This window comes from Theropithecus gelada, chromosome 10 (genome assembly GCF_003255815.1).
Source record: "Theropithecus gelada isolate Dixy chromosome 10, Tgel_1.0, whole genome shotgun sequence".
In the NCBI taxonomy this organism is placed as follows: Eukaryota; Metazoa; Chordata; class Mammalia; order Primates; family Cercopithecidae; genus Theropithecus; species Theropithecus gelada.
Window position 1 is genome coordinate 82,827,264 of NC_037678.1, and position 13,745 is coordinate 82,841,008.

Genomic DNA, 13,745 nt, shown 5'->3' on the forward strand with positions numbered 1-13,745 from the left:
CTACCAGCTATCCTGAGCTTGTACATAATGGTGGCAGAGTTCAGAGAAAGCAAGCAGATACCACAAAAACTCGTGAGGCCTACATTCAGACCTAGCACACTATGCCTTATCTGCATTTTGTTGGCCAAAGCAAGTTGTGAGGACATCCCAGATTCAAAACGATGACAAAAGGAATCCACTGCTGCATATGAGGAGCTGTAATGTCACATTGCAAAGGAGTAGAAAATTTTTCCTTCTTCAAAGTTAACACACCGCTGTCATAAAAATGATCAGCCAAATGTATTCTCACTAAGGAGTAAATGGATTATGGCACTTGTTGCATGACCGCCTTGTGAATGTTTACATTTTACGATGTAAAAGTATTATAGAATAGACTTCTACCATTATTTGATCACTTCTAGCAGCCCCAAAAGACATTTTTGAGATAAACAGACAACTTTTTAAAAAAATATATGCCTAACAAATATCTATAGATAAATCTCAAAATCTGAGAATGAGGCATACTGTCTTCTCTCTCAAGGCCTACAATTAAATGGGAAAAACACAACATTTATAAAAAGGCTAAGTAAGCTGGTAGGTTTTTCTACAAATCAGGTAAATATATTTTTACCCTTTCTATCGTTTTAATTGTACCACCTTGCTGAGAACAGTACAGAATAAGCAACTCTGGGAAATCCAAAAATAACACTTGAAAAGGAGGCAACAGAGATGAAAAATGGCCACCGAATTTCTTATTTATGTCTTAAAGAATAAAAAGCATGTGAAGGACTGGTCTGCTTATTGAAAGGAAGCATCTTGTGGTGTCAGAGGAAAAAAAGCCAAACTGAGAGGAGAGGGCTGTGTTTATTAGGGCTGCCTCAGAATACATGTTAGACTGAGTAGGTCTAGAAAGAGCTGGGAGTTTGTGCTAGGAGTTCCCACTTCCCTTTCCCTTAAGAAAAAAAAAAAAAAAGCATGTGTGTGTGTGTATGTGTGTATATATATATATATATATATATATATATATATATATATGTTAGTTTTATATATCAAAAGCTAGATATCACTTTATATATATAAAAAGAATATCTATGTAGATATAGATATCTTTTTATTCAAAGGATAACCATGTTACAAGGAAAAAGACTCGTAATACCGAAACTTGGAGGATATATGGATCCATTGCAAGTCATACACTACTAATGGAAGTATAAATTGGTACAAACACTTTGGAAAACTGCTTAATCGTATCTACTAAAATTGAGCATATGCCTTCCTCTTAACACCAAAATTTTTCTTCTGAAAATATGCCTAAAAGAAATGTGCACATATGTTCACCAGTAGACATGTACTAGTGTGCATATAGCAGCACTATTTGTAATAGCCCTAAGTAGGAACCAAACCACACCTGTGCAGGTAGAAATCACGATAATGGTTACCTTTGGTGGGGAATGTCTGGGAGGGAACCTGTGGGGGATTCTTGGTGTTGACAATACTTTATTTCTTGATTTTGGAAAAGGTGTGTTCATTTTATGAAAATACGTACAGTTATTCAATTATGGTATGTGTGCTTTTCTGTATGTATATTATATTGCATTTTTTAAAAATAGCCATGTTGTAAAGAAGTTAAAAGTCAAATTGAATAAAAGTAAAATGAAAACCCACAGTGCTAAATAAAGCAGAGGCTATCACATTGCCCACCTTCAACATCAGAAGCAGGCAGAGGCATCCAAGAGTTGAATTTCTGTGGGTCAACTGGGACCAAAAGGACTGCATAAGTAGCACAGTACCACTGTTAGGCTCACCAACTGAACTTCATAAAACTGGAGAGGGCTGGGTGGAATTTCACTGTTCATGAGGGGAGGCTGAAGAAGGCTGAAATTCCTGCCTGAAATGGTGACTGTGGATAGTTGACTGGTTAACAGAGTGACATATAGCAGCCATGCACAGAACTTGTGGGAGCCTAAGACTGGCTCACTGATGGAATCACTACTCCCCTAATCGCTATGGAGCACAAGTTCTGAGACCCAATGTAAGTTCTGCTTCTGGACTGAGAATCTGTGGGAACTCAGGCGGGGCAACTGCAAAACCACCAGGGAGAAATGAGCAAGAGAAAGACAGAGGAAAATTTTAAAAGACCTTTAAGATAAACATATAAAATAAAATTTCAAAACCAAGGACAAAAATTAATGAAAGAAAGTGAATAACAGAGAAAATGAAATGGTAGCCTTTTCAACATAATTTTTAAAAGGACCTTTATGTCTCTGAGAGAGAGAGTAAGAAACATCTGTAAAATATATTAAAAGTTTTAAAACAAATATATTAGAGTGAATATGAAGGAAGATAAGAATTGAGAACAGATGAATATAAAACATGACAAAGGACTAGCTGATAAAAATGTACAAAATACATGCAACACTTTATGATATCCCTAAACTGGAAAATAAATCTAAGTGTTTATCAGTCAACTGATGGATATGTTGCTTATCCATCAAATGGAATTTGGGCCATAAAAGTAAACACATTACTGTTATGAAAATGTAATTACTACAACATGAATAGCCCTTAAAGCTATTATGCTAAGTGAAAGGAGCAAGACATGAAAGCCTACCTATCATATGATTCTATTTGCTATGGTTTGACTGTTGCATCCCTTGAAAATTCATGTATTGAAACCTAGTCAAAAATATGATGATATTAGGAGGTGGTGGCTTTGGGAGGTGATTAAAGAATAAGGACAGAGCCCTCATGAATGGAATTGTTACCCATGTGAAAAAGGCTCAAGAGAAACCTCTCACCACTTCCATAATGGGAGGACTCAGTGAGAAAGTGCCATCGGTGAACCAGGAAACAGGTCCTTACCAGATACTGCATCTGACAGTACCTTAATCTTGGAGGTACTGTCCTGGCTTCCACAACTATGAGAAATAAATTTTCATTGTTTATATGCTGCCCAGTTTATGATACTTTGTTATAGTGGTTATATATGTGTGTGTGTGTATACACATATATATATGGTTTTATATAAATGGTGTCTAAGTCTATTTATATATATACACTGTTGTTTCTATATACCCTGTTTATACATATATATACATACTGTATATATGTGTGTATATATACTGTGTATATATGCATATGCATACTGTATATATGAATATATATTGTGTATATATGCATATACATACTGTATATATGTATATATACCATATGTGTGTATATACTGTATATATGTGTGTATATACTGTATATATGTGTGAGTATATATAATATATATGTGTGTATATATACACATATATATAATATATATGTGTGTATATATACACATATATATGGACTTAGACACCATTCATGTACAACATCTAGATAAAGGCAAATTTATAGAAACAGAAACCCTTTCACCAGGATTTCTGATTCTCTTATTCTCTCTTTGTAAGTACTTTTGAAAGTCTTCTAAAAGTTTTGATATATAAATAAGCAAGAACAAAAGTTGGTGTGTATGTATGATTTGTGAGTGATAGAGAGAGACAAATAGAGGGTGAGAGAGAGAGGGAGATATTTGTTATTATTTACCTAATAATATTCAATAGGAACTCTGTTGTTCAAAACTCCTCCCATTTAGATACATGGGAGAAAATGTGGTTTAGCCTAATCCCTATTAAGACCCACATGAGCAGGCTTTACTGCCTTCCCTAATGCCAATAGTTGGCATTATTGGAAAAGAGGCCAATAGTTTGCCTGCCTGCATTTTTCCTTTATCTGTTTTTGTATAGACAACAACTTAAAATGTTAGATTTGCTCCATTTGGAATAGTTTCATCTGGAGCAAATATGTAGTCCCTTGGCTCAAAGAATGGGACATTCAGAGCTGATCACACCCCTGGATTCAATAATAAAAACAGCCAAATTTAATCTGAATATGATTAGAGACATTGTGTGTTTGTATCCCACCTAAGTCTATCAAGGACTGAGCTTAAGGCATACCACCTAGAGGTTTCTTCCAGTGATTTTCAGTCTTAGAGTTTAGGAGTTGAACCAAATAGATTTCTATGCAATGTCCATAGATGGAGAATTCACTTTCTGTCCAAGTCCAAATAAGTCCACTATGTTGATATCTGGGACTAGGACCAGAACTTTGAATGTACCTAATAGTTGAAAACAGAACTCTCTACTTAATTTAAAAAAGAGAGAGAGAGAGAGAGAGAGAGAGACCGAGGAAAAAGCTTTTCTTTGAAGTATTGTATAAAACCTCATGGGGTGGTTATAAGGATTTGTAAAATATGAAATATCTTTGAGTTTGGAGAATTGGCATTGTAGCAGTACAAAACTGTGCTCCTTTTTTTCTCCTTTTCTTAATAACCCCATTACATGACCTTCTAAAGTCTTTGTTCCCTTGGGAAACATTAGATGATTTGCAATATTCTGTAATAAAACTTGGAAAAGATGGTCATAGCACTGCTTCAATAATTATGAACATTGCTTTTAGCTGCAATTTTCCAACCAACCATTCATATAGTAATTGTGAATCCTGGAATAATGCTTGGCCTGGAGTACAAATGTCCCTTCATGTTGTTTGTGGTATGGGCTCAGCATTCCTGCTCCTTGGGTATCCTGAAGCTTTGTCATTTGGCACATGAATGATCTGAATCTCTAAACTGGCTCATGAATACACACAAGCATCATGGCCTTATTCCTGGAAGTACAGATCTCTTCCTGGCTAGGGCTTCACCTTCAGCTCCAAGAATCATCCCACCCTCTCCCAACCGGCACAGGATCAGCTTGTTTGCTCACTGAGGACTCATGCTTCTGTGAATACTGTGGTTGAAGTTCCCTGTTGGCGCAGTCAACATTCCAGTGTTCTGTGATGATTGTAAGCCAGCATCTGTCTGCTGATGGCAACCTCTCTATGGCTTTCTCACAGCCCCACCTTCCCCCTCCACTTACATACATTCCCCCAACACCAGAGCTCCAAGAGATGTGTTTCTCCAAGGTGACCCATGCACCTACCTTTCATAGAGATACCTTGTTTTCTTGTTAAGAGATGGTCACCTGGTTCAGTCCTCAGACTTCTGGAAGGAAGAATATTTCTCCTCCTTTTTGCTGAGCCAAAAGACTTCTAATTAAGATTTTTTTCTTCTTTTGAGTTTTCATTGTCCTCTTGGCAATTAGACAGAACATTGCCTGCCCACTTAGGTACCTTTACAGAGAATAAATGAAAACTGGACAGTTTATGAAAAACTAAGAAAAACTGAGCTGCTTGAAGTATTTCTAAAGCAAGAACTGCTTTCATGAAGCAGGATAAAATGTATAGACATTTGTAATGAAACCAGGAACCTTAGGGCCATTCAGCCAGAGGCTACAGACCCCCATGACGGTACTCATTTTGGAGACAGCACAATTAATTTCAATTCTACAAATACTGCATAGAGAAACAAAGAGTGAAAAGATATAATGAGAGCAAGAGAGAGAAAGAAGGGAGAGAAGGAGGAGGAAAAAAGAATGAGAATAAGAAAAGGGGGGTAAAGGAAGATGAGGATTTCTTTTCCCCAATTGGCTTATAGCAGGTGTTAAAAACAGTCCAGAGAATCTAAAGAGGTTCAACAAAATTGTATTCAGGATGCTGAGATGGGAGGACCATTTGAGCCTGGGAGGTCGAAGCTGCAGTGAGCAGTGATAGTGCCACTGAATTCCAGTCTGGGAAACAGAGGGAGACCCTGTCTCAAAGGGAAAAAAAAAGAAAAAAAAACACCTCAAAAACTCACTAAGTTGAGATTTGGTGCATGCTTGGTGCAAGAAGTGTTCCTGTTTATTAATCTATGCTCAGGGACTTGCAAATTTCAAGGACAGCATCTATACAACCATGAGGGTTTGCACTCTGGGCAAATAGCGGCCATGTCACCCTAGTCTTCTGCCACTTTTGGCCAGGCTGATGACTGAAATGTCATTTTACTTTGGTCTTAGTCCTGATCTGGGTGAAAGCCACAAGGACCCTCTTTCTGATGATGTCAGTACAATTTCCAAATATTTTCCCAGCTTAACTCTGGCATTTTTGTCTATCTTTTTGATGAGCTTCATGAGTTAAGAAAATGAAGAAGCTTTTAATGATTCTGTTCTCCTTGGATTGGACTGGGTTGCCATTGTGATTCCTCCACACTTGGTGGCAGCTCTGATGAACAAAAACAATGGGCTTTTTTTCTAGGCTTCTTTCAGAACGCCTTAATAGGAAACACATTCTGCATTCCCCATGTGCATGTTTTCAGTGAAAATCTTTATTTAATTTTAGTAGAGAATTCAGTCCAAGGGTTCTTCCATGTAACAAAGGGAAGTACTGATGGGAACACATCCCTGGAGGAAGTTTTAGGTGTAGATTCCTCAGGGGGCATCTAGGAAAGGAACAATGCTTAGGTACCCAAATCATGTTGGTATTTCTGAAAAGTGTTCTGCTCCCCTTGGGTATGGATTTTTTTTCTAACCAAAACAGATAAAGAAGAAAGCAAAGAAAGAAGACAGGAAGGAAGAGGGACAAAGAAGACAGAAAGGAAGAAAGGGAAGGAGGAAAAGAGAGATGGAGGAAGGATAGAAGGGAGGAAGGGAGGGGAAAGGGATAGAGGGAGGGAAGAAGAGAATGAAATTCTTTAATCGTTAATCTTTAGGAATTCATTTGCATTCTTACCTTCACTTTCCAGACAATAAGTTCCATTCTGTTGCAATTGATAATCTGAAGGGAAGGCCCTGCCAGTTGAGCGAAAACAAAAGTTAGGGGGTGTTGAGTAAAACTTAAATGTTTTGTTGCAGCCAGCACTGGTGCCTTCTGGATACTAGGGATACCAGGGTCATTCAGGGATATCTTACTTTCTGTTCATTTCTGAGAAACAAACTTCCCCTGGATTCCTTCTTTCTCTTTGACTTCACCTAATTCTCCTCACCTGTTTTCAACAGTGAGGAAGCTCTTTATTTTACCCAGAGTAACTGTTTCCCCCAGCCCTCTTTGTAACAGAGAATCTGGATACCTCCACCTGCAGCCTGCCACCCTGCATACTCTGATGCTATGGGTCTTGCAAGCTTTACCCTGAGGAACCATCACAGCCTAAAAAGAACTCAGACATTCTTATCAACATTCCAAGGCAAAGATTCATTGGATAGAGTATTTTTTTTTCCCAATGTAATCCAGATCTCCCTTTAGAAGATACTGGGAATTTACACGAGAAATGGGGCAGGCCATGAGCAAAACAAAAAAAATGTCTGATATTCTTCTCAGGCTTTCACGCATTTTTCTTTTAGCTTTGGTCCCCACCCCTACTGCTGATAAAAATTCCAGGGCTTATAAAGTGCTGGTGCTCAGCTAGGATTAGGTTAGGATAACAGAAAGTTGAGTCACTACAGGAAGACATTGAAGTTGGCTTAGAGGCTTAATTATCTCCACCCACACCTACATTTATGAATAAAAAGCTATCAAGCTTGGTAAATCTTTAACAGTAGCATGGCAGACTGTGCCAGACGAAGAATCTTAAGTCATGTAAATCAAATCATAAATAAGGTTTCTGCCTTGATATTTCCAGAAGACCAGTCTTGATCAAAATGTCAGGTGTCCAGTTTTGGAGCTTCCCATGTGGTGAAATATTTGACAACCAGTTTTGAGGGCTCATCACTTCTCTTTGAAAACACCACAGACCTGTGGGATTTGAAGAACTATTGTTTGAGTCTTAGAGATAGGGGTGACATCCTTTTCCCGTTATTAGCCCAATCTCTAACAACTGGCTCCATGTAGACTGAATAATTTCTTAACCATACTTCTCTTTCAGGTTCCTGTCTCATTTCATCTTGAAATCAGAGTATTAGAAAAATCCAAAGTTACCCAGTGTTTCCTAAGGAAACCTCACAATTTCAAAAAGCCAAAAAAGTTCAAATATTCCCCCTATCAGCAAGCACGTTTGCCAGTGGTATTTCAAAATTAAAAGGAAAAACAGTAATGACAGAGTGCTGCAGTCTCACTCCTGGCATAAACAAAATGCTAACAAAATCTCTTCTTTCTGCTTATCTTCAGACGGAGGGTACATGCTAATGCGTATTTCAGGGCAACCTAATGACAAGGGAGGGAAGGCAGTTCCTGTCTTTTTGTTATTTTTTTAAGCAATCCTCTCCAATACGGCTGCTTCTGAAAATAAGTTTCTAATTAAATTTCCCATACTATATCGCAGTTACATAGGATAAAATTTGCTGTTTGATGTATTGAGAAAGCATGCAAACATTAGAAGGCAATGTGGAGTTGCTAGAAGCAATGTGTAACCACAATTTCCTAGGCATTACAGGTAATTATTAGCAGGCACGTTGTTGAGTTCAACCAGAAAATGCTTTAATTATATCTTGTTGTATATCAGGAACAGCCTAGGTTTGCATTCCGTGTGAAAGGAGAAGAGACCACTGTTCCAGTTGGTTTTCCAAATAGAAGTGAAGAAACCATGAAGATGTCACTACATCCAGTCCCTTAGCCGGGACCGGTTCAACTGGAGTATAGGCAGTCAAGGAGGCTGGAGTTCTCCCATTGAAAGGATGGTGTAAGGTTTGGACAGTGTGCTCTTTTGCTAATTTTAGCAAGAACATCTTCCAGCAACAGAAAATATATTATACATATGGTAAGTACATGGTTAAAATCCAGTCCTGACTCTGCCTTGTCCTTTTTTGAGTGGGTCAATGTGTCAATTATTCCCTTCTAATGCCTTCTGGGTTTGGGAAGTGTTCAAACCACCTTTCCTTCCTGCTGTAATTAGATTTTTATAATGAACACATGTAAAGGCCTGCCTGATGATTCAAAGATACTCTATTTTCTCTTGGCCTCCCCTGACTCACACGTCCTAATGATACCCCTGCCCCGGTATCTCTTTAGCCTTGATTCCCCATGTGTTTCCTTTTCTGGAGATGGCAGGAAGTCTCCTCATTCTGCTTCCAAACCTTGAGCCTGGAAGAAATTCTCCCAGGTCAAATCTCTGAGGAAGAATTACCCTACCACTCTAAGGAACAGAGTCACTTTTCTTCCAGCTCTTCCTAACGTTTCCTTAAAAAAAACAATCCTCTGTATCTATGACTGTCAGGCAAAGGACTTAAATAAATGGAATTTATATACTAAACTATTGCTCCTTAAGCCCAACGTAACCGTGCCTTTTGGCCTTAAAAGTATTAAAAGGTGGCCGGGCCTCGGTGGCTCACGCCTGTAATCCCAGCACTTTGGGATGCGGAGGCAGGTGGATCACGAGGTCAGGAGATCGAGACCATCCTGGCTAACATGGTGAAACCCTGTCTGTACTAAAAATACAAAAAATTAGCTGGCGTGGTGGCGGGTGCCTGTAGTCCCAGCTACTCGGGAGGCTAAGGCAGGAAAATGAACCTGAGAGGCGGAGCTTGCAGTGAGCCGAGATCGCGCCACTGCACTCCAGCCTGGGCGACAGAGCGAGACTCCATCTCAAAAAAAGAAAAAGGGGGAATTAAAAGGTAATGTTCTGTTCCTTGACTCTGGGATACAGATCTATTTTAATAATGACACGTGCCTTCTTATCCCTTATTCCAACTTCTTTGTTTTTCCTTAAATATTATTGTTATTAAACATACTATTAATTCCACTTTTTAATTTTGTTTCTGTCTCCCCCCACTAAGTTGTAAACTCTGTGAAGGTAAGGATTTGTATCTGTTTTATTCACAGCTGTATATTTAGGACTTAGAACACAGCTGTGGTATATAGTATGCCCTGAATACGTGTTTGTTGAATAAGTGAATTCCATAATGTTAAGTATTAGATGTGATATCAAGTAACCAGCAATCTTCCACTATATTTACACCACCAGGTCCAGTGCTCAGATACACCAAAGGAATGTGTGACTCCCAGTGTAAGCCTAAGGCACCTACTTTTCAGAGATAAGAATGAAACCAGTTCTTACTCCTTGCTTAAAGGAGGCCCATCATCATTTCTCCTAGATCCTAAGGAGAAGGAGGATCTATTCTCATGGTTGCCTCTCACTCTGAACATCTGCTTCTCCCTTGGTCTTGGGTCATCTTGCCATATCCGCATTCTGAACCAGAAGGATCCAGATTTTGCACTCGTCTATAGGGACCCACAGGGTGTTAATGGAAGATTAAGGAGATAATTGAGGACACACACACAATCCTAAGTTAAATTTTAGAGATAATTACTCTGAACAAATTCCTTGGCAAATTTGCCCTATTGCCAGACAATCCTTCTGTTTTTCCCATTTTGCTCTCTGGTCCCTGATCCCATTTGCAGCTTGATGGCAGAACTGGAACAATCTGAGGAGTCAAGTAAAATGCATCTCGAAAATGTCCATCTCAAGAACAGAAAATGGGAGCATATAGGCACTGGATTCCTTCGCTCTGTTGGTCAAGTATTACCCCATGGGATATTAAACTCCCTTCCATTCCAGGTTTGCGCAGGCTGAGCAGATTGCCACTGGCCTGCCATGCATAAAAAAGCCCCAGGGCAGAGAGCAAGAGAGACCGATCTGTAGCTATAGGGTAGTTCTGCCAAGTTACACCTGTGCAAAGTATTTAGCCATGGCAGTGGCTAAAATAAAATACGGGCTAGGGAACTAAGAGGGAAGGTATAAGAGGTATCCTTTACAACGGAAAACTGTAATGGCACTCCCACACCAGAAGAATTAAATAAAATTAGAGAAGCAGGACAAACTAAACCCAAAGCAGAAGAAAAGGAATAACAAGGAACAGAGCAGAACTGAATGAAATTGAAAAACAAAACAAAAATACAAAAGACAAATGAAACAGAAAGGGGGTTATTTAAAAAGAACAAAATGAATAGACTATTAGTGAGATTAACCAAGATAAGGAGAGATAAGATCCAAATTAGCTCAATTAGAAATGAAACTGGGGACATTAGAACCAATACCACAGAAATACAAAAGATCATTCTAGATAACTATGAACACCTTTATGTGCACAAACTAGAAAATCTAGAGGAAATGGATATGTAGTTTAAAGTGAGGGACTTCAATACTCCACTGATAGCACCAGACAGATCATTGAGATAGAACGTCCATAAAGAAAAAATGGACTTAAACTATACACTAGAAGAAATGGATGTAACATGTATTTACAGAACATTTCCCTTAACAACTGCAGAATATACATTCTTCTCAACAGCACATGGAACATTCTCCAAGATAGATCATATTATAGGCCACAAAACAAGTCTCAATAAATTTAAGAACATTGAAATTATATCAAGTATCTTCTCAGACTACAGTGGAATAAAATTAGAAATTAACTCCAAAAGGAGCCCTCAAAACTATACAAATACATGGAAATTAAATAATCTGCTCTTGAATGATTTTGGGGTTAACAATTACATCAAAGTAGAAATTTAAAAATTCCTTGAAATAAATAATAATAGTGACACAAGTTATCAAAACCTCTAGGATACAGCAAAAGTAGTGCTGAGAGGAAAGTTTATATTGTTAAATGCCAACATCAAAAATTCTGAAAGCGCACAAATTGACAACCTCATGTCACACCTTAAAAAATTAGAGAAGCAGGACAAACTAAACCCAAAGCAGAAGAAAAGGAATAACAAAGAACAGAGCAGAACTGAATAAAATTGAAAAACAAACAAACAAACAAAATACAAAAGACAAATGAAACAGAAAGGGGGTTATTTAAAAAGAAACAAAATGAATAGAATATTAGTGAGATTAACCAAGATAAGGAGAGATAAGATCCAAATTAGCTCAATTAGAAATGAAACTGGGGACATTAGAACCAATACCACAGAAATACAAAAGATCATTCTAGATTACTATGAATACCTTTATGTGCACAAACTAGAAAACCTAGAGGAAATGAGTAAATTTCTAGAAACATACAACCCTCCTAGATTAAATCAGGAAGATATAGAAACTCTGAACAGACCGATAAAAAAGCAATAAAATTGAGTCAGTAATTTAAAAATTGCCAAAAGAAAAAAAAAATCTGGAACCTGACAGATTCACAGGTGAATTCTACCAGAAGTCAAAGAAGAACTGGTACCAATCCTACTGAAACTATTTCAAAAGTTAGGGAAAGAGGGAATCCTCCCTAAATCATTCTCTAAAGCTAATATCACCCTAATACCAAAACCAAGAAAGGACATAATGCCAAAAAAAAAAACTACAGAGCAATATCCCTGATGAACATAGATGCAAAAGTGTTCAACAAAATACTAGCTAACCAAATCTAATAGCACATCAAAAAGATGATACATCATGATCAAGTGGTTTCATCCCAGGGATGCAGGGATGGTTTAACATGCAAGTCAATAAATACGATACCTTACACAAACAGAATTAAAAACAAAAGCCATATGATTGTCTCAATAGATGCAGAAAAAGTATTTGATAAAATCCAGTATTCCTTTATGATTTAAAAAACCCTCAATAAAATAGGCAGGGAAGGAACTTACCTCAAAATAATAAAAGCCATATATGACAACCCCACAGCCAATATTCCACTGAATGGGGAAAAGATGAAAGCATTCCCCCTGAGAACTTGAAAAAGACAAGGGTACCCACTTTCACCACTTCTGTTTAATAAGTACTGGAAATCCTAGACAGAGCAATTAGGCAAGAGAAAGAAATAAAGGGCACTCAGTTTGGAAAAGAAGTCAAGCTATTGCTGTTCACCGATGATATGATTGTATACCTAGAAAACCTTGAAAATGTATCCAAAAGGTTATCTGATTTTTAAAAATTCAGTAGTCTCAGTTTACAAAATCATGTACACAAATTAGCAGCACTGCTATACACCAACAAGGACCAAGCTGAGAATAAAATCAAGAACTCAATTTATTTTACAACAGCTGCTCTTGCTCTCTCTCTCTCTCTCTCTTTTATATATATATATGTATATGAATATACTTAACCAAGAAGGTAAAAGATCTCTACAAGGAAAATTAAAAAACACTGCTGAAAGAAATTGTAGATGTTACAAACAAATAGAAACACACCCCATGCTCATAGATAGGAAGAATTAATACTTTGAAAATTACTATACCACCCAAAGAAACCTGCAGATTCAATGCAGTTTCCATCAAAATACCATCATCATTTTTCACAGAACTAGAAAAAATAGTCCTAAATTTCACATGGAACCAAAAAAGACCCCTAATATCCAAAGAAGTTGCTATTGTTTAGCTCTGTGTCCCTACCCAAATGTCATCTAGAATTGTAATCACCACACGTTAGGGGAGGGGCTTGGTGGGAAGTGATTGGATCATGGGAGCAATTTCCCCATGCTGTTCAAGTGATAATGAATGAGTTCTCATGAGATCTGAGATCTGATAGTTTAAAAGTGTGGCAGTTCCCCCCTCACCTTCTCTCTCTCTCCTGCCACCACGTAAGACGTGCCTTGCTTACCCTTCACCTTCTGCCATAATTGTAAGTTTCCTGAGGTCTCCCCAACCATGTGGAACTGTGAGTTAATTAAACCTCTTTTCTTTATAAACTACTGAGTCTCAGGTAGTTCTTTATAGAAGTGTGAAAACAGACTAATATAGCACTCTAAGCAAAAAGAACAAATCTGAAGGCATCACATTACTAGACTTCAAATTATACTATAGTTACAAAAACAGCAAGCAGTACTGGTATAAAAATAGGTACTTAGACCAATGGAACAGAAGAGAGAACCCAGCAATAAAGGTAAATATTTACAGTCAACTGATTGTCAACAAAGCATACAAAAATATAAACCAGGGAAAGGACACCCTAGTCCATA